Source organism: Ambystoma mexicanum, chromosome 4q (assembly GCF_040938575.1).
Source record: "Ambystoma mexicanum isolate Mex_15411 chromosome 4q, UKY_AmexF1_1, whole genome shotgun sequence".
NCBI classification, from domain to species: Eukaryota; Metazoa; Chordata; class Amphibia; order Caudata; family Ambystomatidae; genus Ambystoma; species Ambystoma mexicanum.
In genome coordinates this window covers 433,026,212-433,046,131 of record NC_090928.1, presented here as the reverse complement: position 1 = coordinate 433,046,131, position 19,920 = coordinate 433,026,212, and the positions used below count along the sequence as shown (strand labels likewise).

The 19,920-nt window shown below is 35.4% G+C and overlaps 4 non-coding genes across 4 annotated transcripts; all 4 read left to right on the top strand.

The window, feature by feature from the left end:
• The first annotated feature begins 10,193 nt into the window (after nucleotides 1-10,193).
• Nucleotides 10,194-10,265, top strand: TRNAC-GCA (transfer RNA cysteine (anticodon GCA)). Its single transcript has one exon. It is a non-coding gene; the product is annotated as a tRNA-Cys (tRNA).
• Nucleotides 10,266-11,147: 882 nt separating this feature from the next.
• Nucleotides 11,148-11,219, top strand: TRNAC-GCA (transfer RNA cysteine (anticodon GCA)). Its single transcript has one exon. It is a non-coding gene; the product is annotated as a tRNA-Cys (tRNA).
• A 4,694-nt stretch (nucleotides 11,220-15,913) lies between these two features.
• TRNAC-GCA (transfer RNA cysteine (anticodon GCA)) lies at nucleotides 15,914-15,985 on the top strand. Its single transcript has one exon. It is a non-coding gene; the product is annotated as a tRNA-Cys (tRNA).
• Nucleotides 15,986-16,867: 882 nt separating this feature from the next.
• On the top strand, nucleotides 16,868-16,939 carry TRNAC-GCA (transfer RNA cysteine (anticodon GCA)). Its single transcript has one exon. It is a non-coding gene; the product is annotated as a tRNA-Cys (tRNA).
• The last annotated feature ends 2,981 nt before the right edge of the window (nucleotides 16,940-19,920 follow it).

The window sequence follows — 19,920 nt, the reverse complement described above, 5'->3', positions numbered from 1 at the left end:
TATTATCAGTTTAAAATAGTCCATTGGAATCTCATATGAATGTTATAAAACTTTGGCGGAAACCAATAATATGCCCTTAATGAAATGTATTAATTTGTACAGCTGACCAGAAGTGCACTGATGTCATTAGTTCTACATGTTCCATGCAGTCACCCACTCTATCACCTATTTAAAAAAAGCGCAGTTTTCAGCATTCAAGGGTTTAACTCAGTGGTAGAGCGTAGGAGTGCAGTTCAAGAAGTCCCTGTTTCATAACCATATACCCTATTCAATAGATCCTGTTAAAATGTTTTTCAACCCAATGACCTGTAAGAAACAATAGGATATATCATCATTCCATATACAAAATAATGAACAATTGGGTTTAACTATGCTCTTAGCACAATATCAACAAACTGCAGTAGAGAAGCAGTTACGGTTTGCAGAATTTGTGCATTTGACAAAAGTTATTTTCCATGTTCCAAGATCTACATGTGATACGAAATGTATGAATTCTTGCAATGGAAACCTCACTGTATTTTACCAAGCAGATAAAGGACATATTTTGTACCCCTTATACTTATAAGGAGGGTTTAGTGGTTGAAAATGCATTGCTTTGATGGTGATTGCATGTTGCTTCCACTTTGTACATATTACTGATTTAATACAGGTGAACATTTCAGAACTGGGGGTATAGATCAGTGGTATAGCAATAGACTGCAGGTCAAGAGGTCTCTAGTTCAAATCTGGGTGCCCCCTTGTCCAACTGTTTTACCTGTAGATATATTTTTTTAATTAAATAAATTGAAGAAAACATTTACAATCTTAGGATTTTATGTAAGGAGCAACACATTGATACATGTGCAATACTCCTGATCCTCACCTGAAACATAGGGTAAACACCATTAAGCTGTTTAGGATTTCTTCGTATGATACAAGCTGTGTTTTACATTCACCCAAGTTCTACTGGTGATATTATCAGTTTGAAATAGTCCATTGGAATCTCATATGAATGTTATTAAACTTTGGCGGAAACCAATAATATGCCCTTAATGAAATGTATTAATTTGTACAGCTGACCAGAAGTGCACTGATGTCATTAGTTCTACAAGTTCCATGCAGTCACCCACACTATCACCTTTTTAAAAAAAGGGCAGTTTTCAGCATTCAAGGGTTTATGTCAGTGGTAGAGCGTAGGAGTGCAGTTCAAGAAGTCCCTGTTTCATAACCATATACCCTCTTCAATAGATCCTGCTAAAATGTTTTTCAACCCAATGCACTGTAAGAAACAATTAGATATATCATCATTTCATAAACAAAACAATGAACAATTGGGTTTAACTATGCTCTCAGCACAAAATCAACAAACTGCAGTAGAGAAGCAGTTACGTTTTGCAGAATTTGTGCATTTGACAAAAGTTTTTTTCCATGTTCCAAGATCTACATGTGATACGAAATGTATGAATTCTTGCAATGGAAACCTCACTGTATTTTACCATGCAGATGAAGGGCATATTTTGTACCCCTTATACTTATAAGGAGGGTTTGGTGGCTGAAAATGCATTGCTTTGATGGTGATTGCATGTTGCTCCCACTTTGTACATATTACTGAATAAATATAGGTGAACATTTCAGAACTGGGGGTATAGCTCACTGGTAGAGCATTTGACTGCATATCAAGAGGTCCCTAGTTCAAATCCGGGTGCCCCCTTGTCCAACTGTTTTACCTGTAGATATATTTTTTTAATTAAATAAATTGAAGAAAACATTTACAATCTTAGCATTTTATGTAATGAGCAACACATTGCTACATTTGAAATACTCCTGATTATCACTTGAAACATAGGGTAAACACCATTAAGCTGTTTAAGAATTCTTCGTATGATACAAGCTGTGTTTTACATTCACCCAAGTTCTACTGGTGATATTATCAATTTAAAATAGTCCATTGGAATCTCATATGAATGTTATAAAACTTTGGCGGAAACCAATAATATGCCCTTAATGAAATGTATTAATTTGTACAGCTGACCAGAAGTGCACTGATGTCATTAGTTCTACATGTTCCATGCAGTCACCCACTCTATCACCTTTTTAAAAAAAAGCGCAGTTTTCAGCATTCAAGGGTTTAACTCAGTGGTAGAGCGTAGGAGTGCAGTTCAAGAAGTCCCTGTTTCATATACATATACCCTCTTCAATAGATCCTGTTAAAATGTTTTTCAACCCAATGACCTGTAAGAAACAATAGGATATATCATCATTTCATATACAAAACAATGAACAATTGGGTTTAACGATGCTCTTAGCACAATATCAACAAACTGCAGTAGAGAAGCAGTTACGTTTTGCAGAATTTGTGCATTTGACAAAAGTTTTTTTCCATGTTCCAAGATCTACATGTGATACGAAATGTATGAATTCTTGCAATGGAAACCTCTCTGTATTTTACCAAGCAGATAAAGGACATATTTTGTACCCCTTATACTTATAAGGAGGGTTTGGTGGCTGAAAATGCATTGCTTTGATGGTGATTGCATGTTGCTTCCACTTTGTACGTATTACTGAATTAATATAGGTGAACTTTTAAGAACTGGGGGTATAGCTCACTGGTAGAGCATTTGACTGCAGATCAAGAGGTCCCTAGTTTAAATCTGGGTGCCCCCTTGTCCAACTGTTTTACCTGTAGATATATTTTTTAATTAAATAAATTGAAGAAAACTTTTACAATCTTAGCATTTTATGTAATGAGCAACACATTTATACATTTGAAATACTCCTGATCATCACCTGAAACATAGGGTAAACACCATTAAGTTGTTTAGGATTTCTTCGTATGATACAAGCTGTGTTTTACATTCACCCAAGTTCTACTGGTGATATTATCAGTTTGAAATAGTCCATTGGAATCTCATATGAATGTTATAAAACTTTGGCGGAAACCAATAATATGCCCTTAATGAAATGTATTAATTTGTACAGCTGACCAGAAGTGCACTGATGTCATTAGTTCTACAAGTTCCATGCAGTCACCCACACTATCACCTTTTTTAAAAAAAGGGCAGTTTTCAGCATTCAAGGGTTTGAATCAGTGGTAGAGCGTAGGAGTGCAGTTCAAGAAGTCCCTGTTTCATAACCATATACCCTCTTCAATAGATCATGTTTAAATGTTTTTCAACCCAATGCACTGTAAGAAACAATAGGATATATCATCATTTCACATACAAAACATTGAACAATTGGGTTTAACTATGGTATTTGCACAAAATCAGCAAACTGCAGTAGAGAAGCAGTTACATTTTGTAGAATTTGTGCATTTGACAAAAGTTTTTTTTCCATGTTCCAAGATCTACATGTGATACGAAATGTATGAATTCTTGCAATGGAAACCTCACTGTATTTTACCAAGACAGATAAAGGACATCTTTTGTACCCCTTATACTTATATGGAGGGTTTGGTGGCTGAAAATGCATTGCTTTGATGGTGATTGCATGTTGCTTCCACTTTGTACATATTACTGAATTAATATAGGTGAACATTTCAGATCTGGGGGTATAGATCAGTGGTGTAGCAATAGACTGCAGGTCGAGAGGTCTCTAATTCAAATCTGGGTGCCCCCTTGTCCAACTGTTTTACCTGTAGATATATTTTTTTAATTAAATAAATTGAAGAAAACATTTACAATCTTAGCATTTTATGTAATGAGCAACACATTGCTATATGTGAAATACTCCTGATCATCACCTGAAACATAGGGTAAACACGATTAAGCTGTTTAGGATTTCTTCGTATGATACAAGCTGTGTTTTACATTCACCCAAGTTCTACTGGTGATATTATCAGTTTGAAATAGTCCATTGGAATCTCATATGAATGTTATAAAACTTTGGCAGAAACCAATAATATGCCCTTAATGAAATGTATTAATTTGTACAGCTGACCAGAAGTGTATGCGCTGATGTCATTAGTTCTACAAGTTCCATGCAGTCACCCATTCTATCACCTTTTTAAAAAAAAGGGCAGTTTTCAGCATTCAAGGGTTTATGTCAGTGGTAGAGCGTAGGAGTGCAGTTCAAGAAGTCCCTGTTTCATAACCATATACCCTCTTCAATAGATCCTGTTAAAATGTTTTTCAACCCAATGCACTGTAAGAAACAATAAGATATATCATCATTTCATATACGAAACAATGAACAATTGGGTTTAACTATGCTCTTAGCACAAAATCAACAAACTGCAGTAGAGAAGCAGTTACGTTTTGCAGAATTTGTGCATTTGACAAAAGTTTTTTTTCCATGTTCCAAGATCTACATGTGATACGAAATGTATGAATTCTTGCAAAGGAAACCTCACTGTATTTTACCAAGGCAGATAAAGGACATCCTTCGCACCCCATATAGTGATAAGGGGGGTTTGGTGGCTGAAAATGCATTGCTTTGACGGTGATTGCATGTTGCTTCCACTTTGTACATATTACTGAATTAATATAGGTGAACATTTCAGATCTGTGGGTATAGCTCAGTGGTATAGCAATACACTGCATATCAAGAAGTCTCTAGTTCAAATCTGGGTGCCCCCTTGTCCACCTGTAGATATATTTTTTAATTAAATAAATTGAAGAAATCATTTACAATCTTAGCATTTTATGTAATGAGCAACACATTGCTACATTTCAAATACTCCTGATCTTCACCTGACACATAGGGTAAACACCATTAAGCTGTTTAGGATTTCTTCGTATGATACAAGCTGTGTTTTACATTCACCCAAGTTCTACTGGTGATATTATCAGTTTAAAATAGTCCATTGGAATCTCATATGAATGTTATAAAACTTTGGCGGAAACCAATAATATGCCCTTAATAAAATGTATTAATTTGTACAGCTGACCAGAAGTGCACTGATGTCATTAGTTCTACATGTTCCATGCAGTCACCCACTCTATCACCTATTTAAAAAAAGCGCAGTTTTCAGCATTCAAGGGTTTAACTCAGTGGTAGAGCGTAGGAGTGCAGTTCAAGAAGTCACTGTTTCATAACCATATACCCTCTTCAATAGATCCTGTTAAAATGTTTTTCAACCCAATGACCTGTAAGAAACAATAGGATATATCATCATTCCATATACAAAATAATGAACAATTGGGTTTAACTATGCTCTTAGCACAATATCAACAAACTGCAGTAGAGAAGCAGTTACGTTTTGCAGAATTTGTGCATTTGACAAAAGTTATTTTCCATGTTCCAAGATCTACATGTGATACGAAATGTATGAATTCTTGCAATGGAAACCTCACTGTATTTTACCAAGCAGATAAAGGACATATTTTGTACCCCTTATACTTATAAGGAGGGTTTGGTGGTTGAAAATGCATTGCTTTGATGGTGATTGCATGTTGCTTCCACTTTGTACATATTACTGAATTAATACAGGTGAACATTTCAGAACTGGGGGTATAGATCAGTGGTATAGCAATAGACTGCAGGTCAAGAGCTCTCTAGTTCAAATCTGGGTGCCCCCTTGTCCAACTGTTTTACCTGTAGATATATTTTTTTAATTAAATAAATTGAAGAAAACATTTACAATCTTAGGATTTTATGTAAGGAGCAACACATTGATACATGTGCAATACTCCTGATCCTCACCTGAAACATAGGGTAAACACCATTAAGCTGTTTAGGATTTCTTCGTATGATACAAGCTGTGCTTTACATTCACCCAAGTTCTACTGGTGATATTATCAATTTAAAATAGTCCATTGGAATCTCATATGAATGTTATTAAACTTTGGCGGAAACCAATAATATGCCCTTAATGAAATGTATTAATTTGTACAGCTGACCAGAAGTGCACTGATGTCATTAGTTCTACAAGTTCCATGCAGTCACCCACACTATCACCTTTTTAAAAAAAGGGCAGTTTTCAGCATTCAAGGGTTTATGTCAGTGGTAGAGCGTAGGAGTGCAGTTCAAGAAGTCCCTGTTTCATAACCATATACCCTCTTCAATAGATCCTGCTAAAATGTTTTTCAACCCAATGCACTGTAAGAAACAATTAGATATATCATCATTTCATAAACAAAACAATGAACAATTGGGTTTAACTATGCTCTCAGCACAAAATCAACAAACTGCAGTAGAGAAGCAGTTACGTTTTGCAGAATTTGTGCATTTGACAAAAGTTTTTTTCCATGTTCCAAGATCTACATGTGATACGAAATGTATGGATTCTTGCAATGGAAAACTCACTGTATTTTACCATGCAGATGAAGGACATATTTTGTACCCCTTATACTTATAAGGAGGGTTTGGTGGCTGAAAATGCATTGCTTTGATGGTGATTGCATGTTGCTTCCACTTTGTACATATTACTGAATAAATATAGGTGAACATTTCAGAACTGGGGGTATAGCTCATTGGTAGAGCATTTGACTGCATATCAAGAGGTCCCTAGTTCAATTCTGGGTGCCCCCTTGTCCAACTGTTTTACCTGTAGATATATTTTTTTAATTAAATAAATTGAAGAAAACATTTACAATCTTAGCATTTTATGTAATGAGCAACACATTGCTACATTTGAAATACTCCTGATTATCACTTAAAACATAGGGTAAACACCATTAAGCTGTTTAGGAATTCTTCGTATGATACAAGCTGTGTTTTACATTCACCCAAGTTCTACTGGTGATATTATCAATTTAAAATAGTCCATTGGAATCTCATATGAATGTTATAAAACTTTGGCGGAAACCAATAATATGCCCTTAATGAAATGTATTAATTTGTACAGCTGACCAGAAGTGCACTGATGTCATTAGTTCTACATGTTCCATACAGTCACCCACTCTATCACCTTTTTAAAAAAAGCGCAGTTTTCAGCATTCAAGGGTTTAACTCAGTGGTAGAGCGTAGGAGTGCAGTTCAAGAAGTCCCTGTTTCATAAACATATACCCTCTTCAATAGATCCTGTTAAAATGTTTTTCAACCCAATGACCTGTAAGAAACAATAGGATATATCATAATTTCATATACAAAACAATGAACAATTGGGTTTAACGATGCTCTTAGCACAATATCAACAAACTGCAGTAGAGAAGCAGTTACGTTTTGCAGAATTTGTGCATTTGACAAAAGTTTTTTTCCATGTTCCAAGATCTACATGTGATACGAAATGTATGAATTCTTGCAATGGAAACCTCACTGTATTTTACCATGCAGATGAAGGACATATTTTGTACCCCTTATACTTATAAGGACGGTTTGGTGGCTGAAAATGCATTGCTTTGATGGTGATTGCATGTTGCTTCCACTTTGTACATATTACTGAATAAATATAGGTGAACATTTCAGAACTGGGGGTATAGCTCACTGGTAGAGCATTTTACTGCATATCAAGAGGTCCCTAGTTCAAATCTGGGTGCCCCCTTGTCCAACTGTTTTACCTGTAGATATATTTTTTTAATTAAATAAATTGAAGAAAACATTTACAATCTTAGCATTTTATGTAATGAGCAACACATTTATACATTTGAAATAAGCCCTGATCATCACCTGAAACATAGGGTAAACACCATTAAGTTGTTTAGGATTTCTTCGTATGATACAAGCTGTGTATTACATTCACCCAAGTTCTACTGGTGATATTATCAGTTTCAAATAGTCCATTGGAAGCTCATATGAATGTTATAAAACTTAGGAGGAAACCAATAATATGAGCTTAATGAAATGTATTAATTTGTACAGCTGACCTGAAGTGCACAGATGTCATTAGTTCTACAAGTTCCATGCAGTCACCCACTCTATCACCTTTTTAAAAAAGGGCAGTTTTCAGCATTCAAGGGTTTAACTCAGTGGTAGAGCGTAGGAGTGCAGTTCAAGAAGTCCCTGTTTCATAACCATATACCCTCTTCAATAGATCATGTTAAAATGTTTTTCACCCCAATGCACTCTAAGAAACAATAGGATATATCATCATTTCATATACAAAACAATGAACAATTGGGTTTAACTATGCTCTTAGCGCAAAATCAACAAACTGCAGTAGAGAAGCAGTTACGTTTTGCAGAATTTGTGCATTTGACAAAAGTTTTTTTTCCATGTTCCAAGATCTACATGTGATACGAAATGTATGAATTCTTGCAATGGAAACCTCACTGTATTTTACCAAGGCAGATAAAGGACATCCTTCGCACCCCATATACTTATAAGGAGGGTTTGGTGGCTGAAAATGCATTGCTTTGATGGTGATTGCATGTTGCTTCCACTTTGTACATATTACTGAATTAATATAGGTGAACATTTCAGATCTGGGGTTATAGATCAGTGGTGTAGCAATAGACTGCAGGTCGAGAGGTCTCTAATTCAAATCTGGGTGCCCCCTTGTCCAACTGTTTTACCTGTAGATATATTTTTTTAATTAAATAAATTGAAGAAAACATTTACAATCTTAGCATTTTATGTAATGAGCAACACATTGCTATATGTGAAATACTCCTGATCATCACCTGAAACATAGGGTAAACACGATTAAGCTGTTTAGGATTTCTTCGTATGATACAAGCTGTGTTTTACATTCACCCAAGTTCTACTGGTGATATTATCAGTTTGAAATAGTCCATTGGAATCTCATATGAATGTTATAAAACTTTGGCAGAAACCAATAATATGCCCTTAATGAAATGTATTAATTTGTACAGCTGACCAGAAGTGTATGCGCTGATGTCATTAGTTCTACAAGTTCCATGCAGTCACCCATTCTATCACCTTTTTAAAAAAAGGGCAGTTTTCAGCATTCAAGGGTTTATGTCAGTGGTAGAGCGTAGGAGTGCAGTTCAAGAAGTCCCTGTTTCATAACCATATACCCTCTTCAATAGATCCTGTTAAAATGTTTTTCAACCCAATGCACTGTAAGAAACAATAAGATATATCATCATTTCATATACGAAACAATGAACAATTGGGTTTAACTATGCTCTTAGCACAAAATCAACAAACTGCAGTAGAGAAGCAGTTACGTTTTGCAGAATTTGTGCATTTGACAAAAGTTTTTTTTCCATGTTCCAAGATCTACATGTGATACGAAATGTATGAATTCTTGCAATGGAAACCTCACTGTATTTTACCAAGGCAGATAAAGGACATCCTTCGCACCCCATATAGTGATAAGGGGGGTTTGGTGGCTGAAAATGCATTGCGTTGATGGTGATTGCATGTTGCTTCCACTTTGTACATATTACTGAATTAATACAGGTGAACATTTCAGAACTGGGGGTATAGATCAGTGGTATAGCAAAAGACTGCAGGTCAAGAGGTCTCTAGTTCAAATCTGGGTGCCCCCTTGTCCAACTGTTTTACCTGTAGATATATTTTTTTAATTAAATAAATTGAAGAAAACATTTACAATCTTAGGATTTTATGTAAGGAGCAACACATTGATACATGTGCAATACTCCTGATCCTCACCTGAAACATAGGGTAAACACCATTAAGCTGTTTAGGATTTCTTCGTATGATACAAGCTGTGTTTTACATTCACCCAGTTCTACTGGTGATATTATCAGTTTGAAATAGTCCATTGGAATCTCATATGAATGTTATTAAACTTTGGCGGAAACCAATAATATGCCCTTAATGAAATGTATTAATTTGTACAGCAAACCAGAAGTGCACTGATGTCATTAGTTCTACAAGTTCCATGCAGTCACCCACACTATCACCTTTTTAAAAAAAGGGCAGTTTTCAGCATTCAAGGGTTTATGTCAGTGGTAGAGCGTAGGAGTGCAGTTCAAGAAGTCCCTGTTTCATAACCATATACCCTCTTCAATAGATCCTGCTAAAATGTTTTTCAACCCAATGCACTGTAAGAAACAATTAGATATATCATCATTTCATAAACAAAACAATGAACAATTGGGTTTATCTATGCTCTCAGCACAAAATCAACAAACTGCAGTAGAGAAGCAGTTACGTTTTGCAGAATTTGTGCATTTGACAAAAGTTTTTTTCCATGTTCCAAGATCTACATGTGATACGAAATGTATGAATTCTTGCAATGGAAACCTCACTGTATTTTACCATGCAGATGAAGGACATATTTTGTACCCCTTATACTTATAAGGAGGGTTTGGTGGCTGAAAATGCATTGCTTTGATGGTGATTGCATGTTGCTTCCACTTTGTACGTATTACTGAATTAATATAGGTGAACTTTTCAGAACTGGGGGTATAGCTCACTGGTAGAGCATTTGACTGCAGATCAAGAGGTCCCTAGTTCAAATCTGGGTGCCCCCTTGTCCAACTGTTTTACCTGTAGATATATTTTTTAATTAAATAAATTGAAGAAAACTTTTACAATCTTAGCATTTTATGTAATGAGCAACACATTTATACATTTGAAATACTCCTGATCATCACCTGAAACATAGGGTAAACACCATTAAGTTGTTTAGGATTTCTTCGTATGATACAAGCTGTGTTTTACATTCACCCAAGTTCTACTGGTGATATTATCAGTTTGAAATAGTCCATTGGAATCTCATATGAATGTTATAAAACTTTGGCGGAAACCAATAATATGCCCTTAATGAAATGTATTAATTTGTACAGCTGACCAGAAGTGCACTGATGTCATTAGTTCTACAAGTTCCATGCAGTCACCCACACTATCACCTTTTTCAAAAAAAGGGCAGTTTTCAGCATTCAAGGGTTTAAATCAGTGGTAGAGTGTAGGAGTGCAGTTCAAGAAGTCCCTGTTTCATAACCATATACCCTCTTCAATAGATCATGTTTAAATGTTTTTCAACCCAATGCACTATAAGAAACAATAGGATATATCATCATTTCACATACAAAACATTGAACAATTGGGTTTAACTATGGTATTTGCACAAAATCAGCAAACTGCAGTAGAGAAGCAGTTACATTTTGTAGAATTTGTGCATTTGACAAAAGTTTTTTTTCCATGTTCCAAGATCTACATGTGATACGAAATGTATGAATTCTTGCAATGGAAACCTCACTGTATTTTACCAAGGCAGATAAAGGACATCTTTTGTACCCCTTATACTTATATGGAGGGTTTGGTGGCTGAAAATGCATTGCGTTGATGGTGATTACATGTTGCTTCCACTTTGTACATATTACTGAATTAATAAAGGTGACCATTTCAGAACTGGGCGTATAGCTCAGTGGTAGAGCATTTGACTGCAGATCAAGAGGTCCCCAGTTCAAATCTGGGTGCCCCCTTGTCCAACTGTTTTACCTGTAGAAATATCTTTTAATTAAATAAATTGAAGAAAATCTTTACAATCTAAGCATTTTATGTAATGAGCAACACATTTCTACCTTTGAAATACTCCTGATCATCACCTGAAACATAGGGTAAACACCAATAAGCTGTTTAGGATTTCTTTGCATGATACAAGCTGTGTATTACATTCACCCAAGTTCTACTGGTGATATTATCAATTTAAAATAGTCCATTGGAATCTCATATGAATGTTATAAAACTTTGGCGGAAACCAATAATATGCCCTTAATGAAATGTATTAATTTGTACAGCTGACCAGAAGTGCACTGATGTCATTAGTTCTACATGTTCCATACAGTCACCCACTCTATCACCTTTTTAAAAAAAGCGCAGTTTTCAGCATTCAAGGGTTTAACTCAGTGGTAGAGCGTAGGAGTGCAGTTCAAGAAGTCCCTGTTTCATAAACATATACCCTCTTCAATAGATCCTGTTAAAATGTTTTTCAACCCAATGACCTGTAAGAAACAATAGGATATATCATAATTTCATATACAAAACAATGAACAATTGGGTTTAACGATGCTCTTAGCACAATATCAACAAACTGCAGTAGAGAAGCAGTTACGTTTTGCAGAATTTGTGCATTTGACAAAAGTTTTTTTCCATGTTCCAAGATCTACATGTGATACGAAATGTATGAATTCTTGCAATGGAAACCTCACTGTATTTTACCATGCAGATGAAGGACATATTTTGTACCCCTTATACTTATAAGGACGGTTTGGTGGCTGAAAATGCATTGCTTTGATGGTGATTGCATGTTGCTTCCACTTTGTACATATTACTGAATAAATATAGGTGAACATTTCAGAACCGGGGGTATAGCTCACTGGTAGAGCATTTTACTGCATATCAAGAGGTCCCTAGTTCAAATCTGGGTGCCCCCTTGTCCAACTGTTTTACCTGTAGATATATTTTTTTAATTAAATAAATTGAAGAAAACATTTACAATCTTAGCATTTTATGTAATGAGCAACACATTGCTACATTTGAAATACTCCTGATTATCACTTGAAACATAGGGTAAACACCATTAAGCTGTTTAGGAATTCTTCGTATGATACAAGCTGTGTTTTACATTCACCCAAGTTCTACTGGTGATATTATCAATTTAAAATAGTCCATTGGAATCTCATATGAATGTTATAAAACTTTGGCGGAAACCAATAATATGCCCTTAATGAAATGTATTAATTTGTACAGCTGACCAGAAGTGCACTGATGTCATTAGTTCTACATGTTCCATGCAGTCACCCACTCTATCACCTTTTTAAAAAAAGCGCAGTTTTCAGCATTCAAGGGTTTAACTCAGTGGTAGAGCGTAGGAGTGCAGTTCAAGAAGTCCCTGTTTCATAAACATATACCCTCTTCAATAGATCCTGTTAAAATGTTTTTCAACCCAATGACCTGTAAGAAACAATAGGATATATCATCATTTCATATACAAAACAATGAACAATTGGGTTTAACGATGCTCTTAGCACAATATCAACAAACTGCAGTAGAGAAGCAGTTACGTTTTGCAGAATTTGTGCATTTGACAAAAGTTTTTTTCCATGTTCCAAGATCTACATGTGATACGAAATGTATGAATTCTTGCAATGGAAACCTCTCTGTATTTTACCAAGCAGATAAAGGACATATTTTGTACCCCTTATACTTATAAGGAGGGTTTGGTGGCTGAAAATGCATTGCTTTGATGGTGATTGCATGTTGCTTCCACTTTGTACGTATTACTGAATTAATATAGGTGAACTTTTCAGTACTGGGGGTATAGCTCACTGGTAGAGCATTTGACTGCAGATCAAGAGGTCCATAGTTCAAATCTGGGTGCCCCCTTGTCCAACTATTTTACCTGTAGATATATTTTTTAATTAAATAAATTGAAGAAAACTTTTACAATGTTAGCATTTTATGTAATGAGCAACACATTTATACATTTGAAATAAGCCCTGATCATCACCTGAAACATAGGGTAAACACCATTAAGTTGTTTAGGATTTCTTCGTATGATACAAGCTGTGTATTACATTCACCCAAGTTCTACTGGTGATATTATCAGTTTCAAATAGTCCATTGGAAGCTCATATGAATGTTATAAAACTTAGGAGGAAACCAATAATATGAGCTTAATGAAATGTATTAATTTGTACAGCTGACCTGAAGTGCACAGATGTCATTAGTTCTACAAGTTCCATGCAGTCACCCACTCTATCACCTTTTTAAAAAAGGGCAGTTTTCAGCATTCAAGGGTTTAACTCAGTGGTAGAGCGTAGGAGTGCAGTTCAAGAAGTCCCTGTTTCATAACCATATACCCTCTTCAATAGATCATGTTAAAATGTTTTTCACCCCAATGCACTCTAAGAAACAATAGGATATATCATCATTTCATATACAAAACAATGAACAATTGGGTTTAACTATGCTCTTAGCGCAAAATCAACAAACTGCAGTAGAGAAGCAGTTACGTTTTGCAGAATTTGTGCATTTGACAAAAGTTTTTTTTCCATGTTCCAAGATCTACATGTGATACGAAATGTATGAATTCTTGCAATGGAAACCTCACTGTATTTTACCAAGGCAGATAAAGGACATCCTTCGCACCCCATATACTTATAAGGAGGGTTTGGTGGCTGAAAATGCATTGCTTTGATGGTGATTGCATGTTGCTTCCACTTTGTACATATTACTGAATTAATATAGGTGAACATTTCAGATCTGGGGTTATAGATCAGTGGTGTAGCAATAGACTGCAGGTCGAGAGGTCTCTAATTCAAATCTGGGTGCCCCCTTGTCCAACTGTTTTACCTGTAGATATATTTTTTTAATTAAATAAATTGAAGAAAACATTTACAATCTTAGCATTTTATGTAATGAGCAACACATTGCTATATGTGAAATACTCCTGATCATCACCTGAAACATAGGGTAAACACGATTAAGCTGTTTAGGATTTCTTCGTATGATACAAGCTGTGTTTTACATTCACCCAAGTTCTACTGGTGATATTATCAGTTTGAAATAGTCCATTGGAATCTCATATGAATGTTATAAAACTTTGGCAGAAACCAATAATATGCCCTTAATGAAATGTATTAATTTGTACAGCTGACCAGAAGTGTATGCGCTGATGTCATTAGTTCTACAAGTTCCATGCAGTCACCCATTCTATCACCTTTTTAAAAAAAGGGCAGTTTTCAGCATTCAAGGGTTTATGTCAGTGGTAGAGCGTAGGAGTGCAGTTCAAGAAGTCCCTGTTTCATAACCATATACCCTCTTCAATAGATCCTGTTAAAATGTTTTTCAACCCAATGCACTGTAAGAAACAATAAGATATATCATCATTTCATATACGAAACAATGAACAATTGGGTTTAACTATGCTCTTAGCACAAAATCAACAAACTGCAGTAGAGAAGCAGTTACGTTTTGCAGAATTTGTGCATTTGACAAAAGTTTTTTTTCCATGTTCCAAGATCTACATGTGATACGAAATGTATGAATTCTTGCAATGGAAACCTCACTGTATTTTACCAAGGCAGATAAAGGACATCCTTCGCACCCCATATAGTGATAAGGGGGGTTTGGTGGCTGAAAATGCATTGCGTTGATGGTGATTGCATGTTGCTTCCACTTTGTACATATTACTGAATTAATACAGGTGAACATTTCAGAACTGGGGGTATAGATCAGTGGTATAGCAAAAGACTGCAGGTCAAGAGGTCTCTAGTTCAAATCTGGGTGCCCCCTTGTCCAACTGTTTTACCTGTAGATATATTTTTTTAATTAAATAAATTGAAGAAAACATTTACAATCTTAGGATTTTATGTAAGGAGCAACACATTGATACATGTGCAATACTCCTGATCCTCACCTGAAACATAGGGTAAACACCATTAAGCTGTTTAGGATTTCTTCGTATGATACAAGCTGTGTTTTACATTCACCCAGTTCTACTGGTGATATTATCAGTTTGAAATAGTCCATTGGAATCTCATATGAATGTTATTAAACTTTGGCGGAAACCAATAATATGCCCTTAATGAAATGTATTAATTTGTACAGCAAACCAGAAGTGCACTGATGTCATTAGTTCTACAAGTTCCATGCAGTCACCCACACTATCACCTTTTTAAAAAAAAGGGCAGTTTTCAGCATTCAAGGGTTTATGTCAGTGGTAGAGCGTAGGAGTGCAGTTCAAGAAGTCCCTGTTTCATAACCATATACCCTCTTCAATAGATCCTGCTAAAATGTTTTTCAACCCAATGCACTGTAAGAAACAATTAGATATATCATCATTTCATAAACAAAACAATGAACAATTGGGTTTATCTATGCTCTCAGCACAAAATCAACAAACTGCAGTAGAGAAGCAGTTACGTTTTGCAGAATTTGTGCATTTGACAAAAGTTTTTTTCCATGTTCCAAGATCTACATGTGATACGAAATGTATGAATTCTTGCAATGGAAACCTCACTGTATTTTACCATGCAGATGAAGGACATATTTTGTACCCCTTATACTTATAAGGAGGGTTTGGTGGCTGAAAATGCATTGCTTTGATGGTGATTGCATGTTGCTTCCACTTTGTACGTATTACTGAATTAATATAGGTGAACTTTTCAGAACTGGGGGTATAGCTCACTGGTAGAGCATTTGACTGCAGATCAAGAGGTCCCTAGTTCAAATCTGGGTGCCCCCTTGTCCAACTGTTTTACCTGTAGATATATTTTTTAATTAAATAAATTGAAGAAAACTTTTACAATCTTAGCATTTTATGTAATGAGCAACACATTTATACATTTGAAATACTCCTGATCATCACCTGAAACATAGGGTAAACACCATTAAGTTGTTTAGGATTTCTTCGTATGATACAAGCTGTGTTTTACATTCACCCAAGTTCTACTGGTGATATTATCAGTTTGAAATAGTCCATTGGAATCTCATATGAATGTTATAAAACTTTGGCGGAAACCAATAATATGCCCTTAATGAAATGTATTAATTTGTACAGCTGACCAGAAGTGCACTGATGTCATTAGTTCTACAAGTTCCATGCAGTCACCCACACTATCACCTTTTTCAAAAAAAGGGCAGTTTTCAGCATTCAAGGGTTTAAATCAGTGGTAGAGTGTAGGAGTGCAGTTCAAGAAGTCCCTGTTTCATAACCATATACCCTCTTCAATAGATCATGTTTAAATGTTTTTCAACCCAATGCACTATAAGAAACAATAGGATATATCATCATTTCACATACAAAACATTGAACAATTGGGTTTAACTATGGTATTTGCACAAAATCAGCAAACTGCAGTAGAGAAGCAGTTACATTTTGTAGAATTTGTGCATTTGACAAAAGTTTTTTTTCCATGTTCCAAGATCTACATGTGATACGAAATGTATGAATTCTTGCAATGGAAACCTCACTGTATTTTACCAAGGCAGATAAAGGACATCTTTTGTACCCCTTATACTTATATGGAGGGTTTGGTGGCTGAAAATGCATTGCGTTGATGGTGATTACATGTTGCTTCCACTTTGTACATATTACTGAATTAATAAAGGTGATCATTTCAGAACTGGGCGTATAGCTCAGTGGTAGAGCATTTGACTGCAGATCAAGAGGTCCCCAGTTCAAATCTGGGTGCCCCCTTGTCCAACTGTTTTACCTGTAGAAATATCTTTTAATTAAATAAATTGAAGAAAATCTTTACAATCTAAGCATTTTATGTAATGAGCAACACATTTCTACCTTTGAAATACTCCTGATCATCACCTGAAACATAGGGTAAACACCAATAAGCTGTTTAGGATTTCTTTGCATGATACAAGCTGTGTATTACATTCACCCAAGTTCTACTGGTGATATTATCAATTTAAAATAGTCCATTGGAATCTCATATGAATGTTATAAAACTTTGGCGGAAACCAATAATATGCCCTTAATGAAATGTATTAATTTGTACAGCTGACCAGAAGTGCACTGATGTCATTAGTTCTACATGTTCCATACAGTCACCCACTCTATCACCTTTTTAAAAAAAGCGCAGTTTTCAGCATTCAAGGGTTTAACTCAGTGGTAGAGCGTAGGAGTGCAGTTCAAGAAGTCCCTGTTTCATAAACATATACCCTCTTCAATAGATCCTGTTAAAATGTTTTTCAACCCAATGACCTGTAAGAAACAATAGGATATATCATAATTTCATATACAAAACAATGAACAATTGGGTTTAACGATGCTCTTAGCACAATATCAACAAACTGCAGTAGAGAAGCAGTTACGTTTTGCAGAATTTGTGCATTTGACAAAAGTTTTTTTCCATGTTCCAAGATCTACATGTGATACGAAATGTATGAATTCTTGCAATGGAAACCTCACTGTATTTTACCATGCAGATGAAGGACATATTTTGTACCCCTTATACTTATAAGGACGGTTTGGTGGCTGAAAATGCATTGCTTTGATGGTGATTGCATGTTGCTTCCACTTTGTACATATTACTGAATAAATATAGGTGAACATTTCAGAACCGGGGGTATAGCTCACTGGTAGAGCATTTTACTGCATATCAAGAGGTCCCTAGTTCAAATCTGGGTGCCCCCTTGTCCAACTGTTTTACCTGTAGGTATATTTTTTTAATTAAATAAATTGAAGAAAACATTTACAATCTTAGCATTTTATGTAATGAGCAACACATTGCTACATTTGAAATACTCCTGATTATCACTTGAAACATAGGGTAAACACCATTAAGCTGTTTAGGAATTCTTCGTATGATACAAGCTGTGTTTTACATTCACCCAAGTTCTACTGGTGATATTATCAATTTAAAATAGTCCATTGGAATCTCATATGAATGTTATAAAACTTTGGCGGAAACCAATAATATGCCCTTAATGAAATGTATTAATTTGTACAGCTGACCAGAAGTGCACTGATGTCATTAGTTCTACATGTTCCATGCAGTCACCCACTCTATCACCTTTTTAAAAAAAGCGCAGTTTTCAGCATTCAAGGGTTTAACTCAGTGGTAGAGCGTAGGAGTGCAGTTCAAGAAGTCCCTGTTTCATAAACATATACCCTCTTCAATAGATCCTGTTAAAATGTTTTTCAACCCAATGACCTGTAAGAAACAATAGGATATATCATCATTTCATATACAAAACAATGAACAATTGGGTTTAACGATGCTCTTAGCACAATATCAACAAACTGCAGTAGAGAAGCAGTTACGTTTTGCAGAATTTGTGCATTTGACAAAAGTTTTTTTCCATGTTCCAAGATCTACATGTGATACGAAATGTATGAATTCTTGCAATGGAAACCTCTCTGTATTTTACCAAGCAGATAAAGGACATATTTTGTACCCCTTATACTTATAAGGAGGGTTTGGTGGCTGAAAATGCATTGCTTTGATGGTGATTGCATGTTGCTTCCACTTTGTACGTATTACTGAATTAATATAGGTGAACTTTTCAGTACTGGGGGTATAGCTCACTGGTAGAGCATTTGACTGCAGATCAAGAGGTCCATAGTTCAAATCTGGGTGCCCCCTTGTCCAACTATTTTACCTGTAGATATATTTTTTAATTAAATAAATTGAAGAAAACTTTTACAATCTTAGCATTTTATGTAATGAGCAACACATTTATACATTTGAAATAAGCCCTGATCATCACCTGAAACATAGGGTAAACACCATTAAGTTGTTTAGGATTTCTTCGTATGATACAAGCTGTGTATTACATTCACCCAAGTTCTACTGGTGATATTATCAGTTTCAAATAGTCCATTGGAAGCTCATATGAATGTTATAAAACTTAGGAGGAAACCAATAATATGAGCTTAATGAAATGTATTAATTTGTACAGCTGACCTGAAGTGCACAGATGTCATTAGTTCTACAAGTTCCATGCAGTCACCCACTCTATCACCTTTTTAAAAAAGGGCAGTTTTCAGCATTCAAGGGTTTAACTCAGTGGTAGAGCGTAGGAGTGCAGTTCAAGAAGTCCCTGTTTCATAACCATATACCCTCTTCAATAGATCATGTTAAAATGTTTTTCACCCCAATGCACTCTAAGAAACAATAGGATATATCATCATTTCATATACAAAACAATGAACAATTGGGTTTAACTATGCTCTTAGCGCAAAATCAACAAACTGCAGTAGAGAAGCAGTTACGTTTTGCAGAATTTGTGCATTTGACAAAAGTTTTTTTTCCATGTTCCAAGATCTACATGTGATACGAAATGTATGAATTCTTGCAATGGAAACCTCACTGTATTTTACCAAGGCAGATAAAGGACATCCTTCGCACCCCATATACTTATAAGGAGGGTTTGGTGGCTGAAAATGCATTGCTTTGATGGTGATTGCATGTTGCTTCCACTTTGTACATATTACTGAATTAATATAGGTGAACATTTCAGATCTGGGGTTATAGATCAGTGGTGTAGCAATAGACTGCAGGTCGAGAGGTCTCTAATTCAAATCTGGGTGCCCCCTTGTCCAACTGTTTTACCTGTAGATATATTTTTTTAATTAAATAAATTGAAGAAAACATTTACAATCTTAGCATTTTATGTAATGAGCAACACATTGCTATATGTGAAATACTCCTGATCATCACC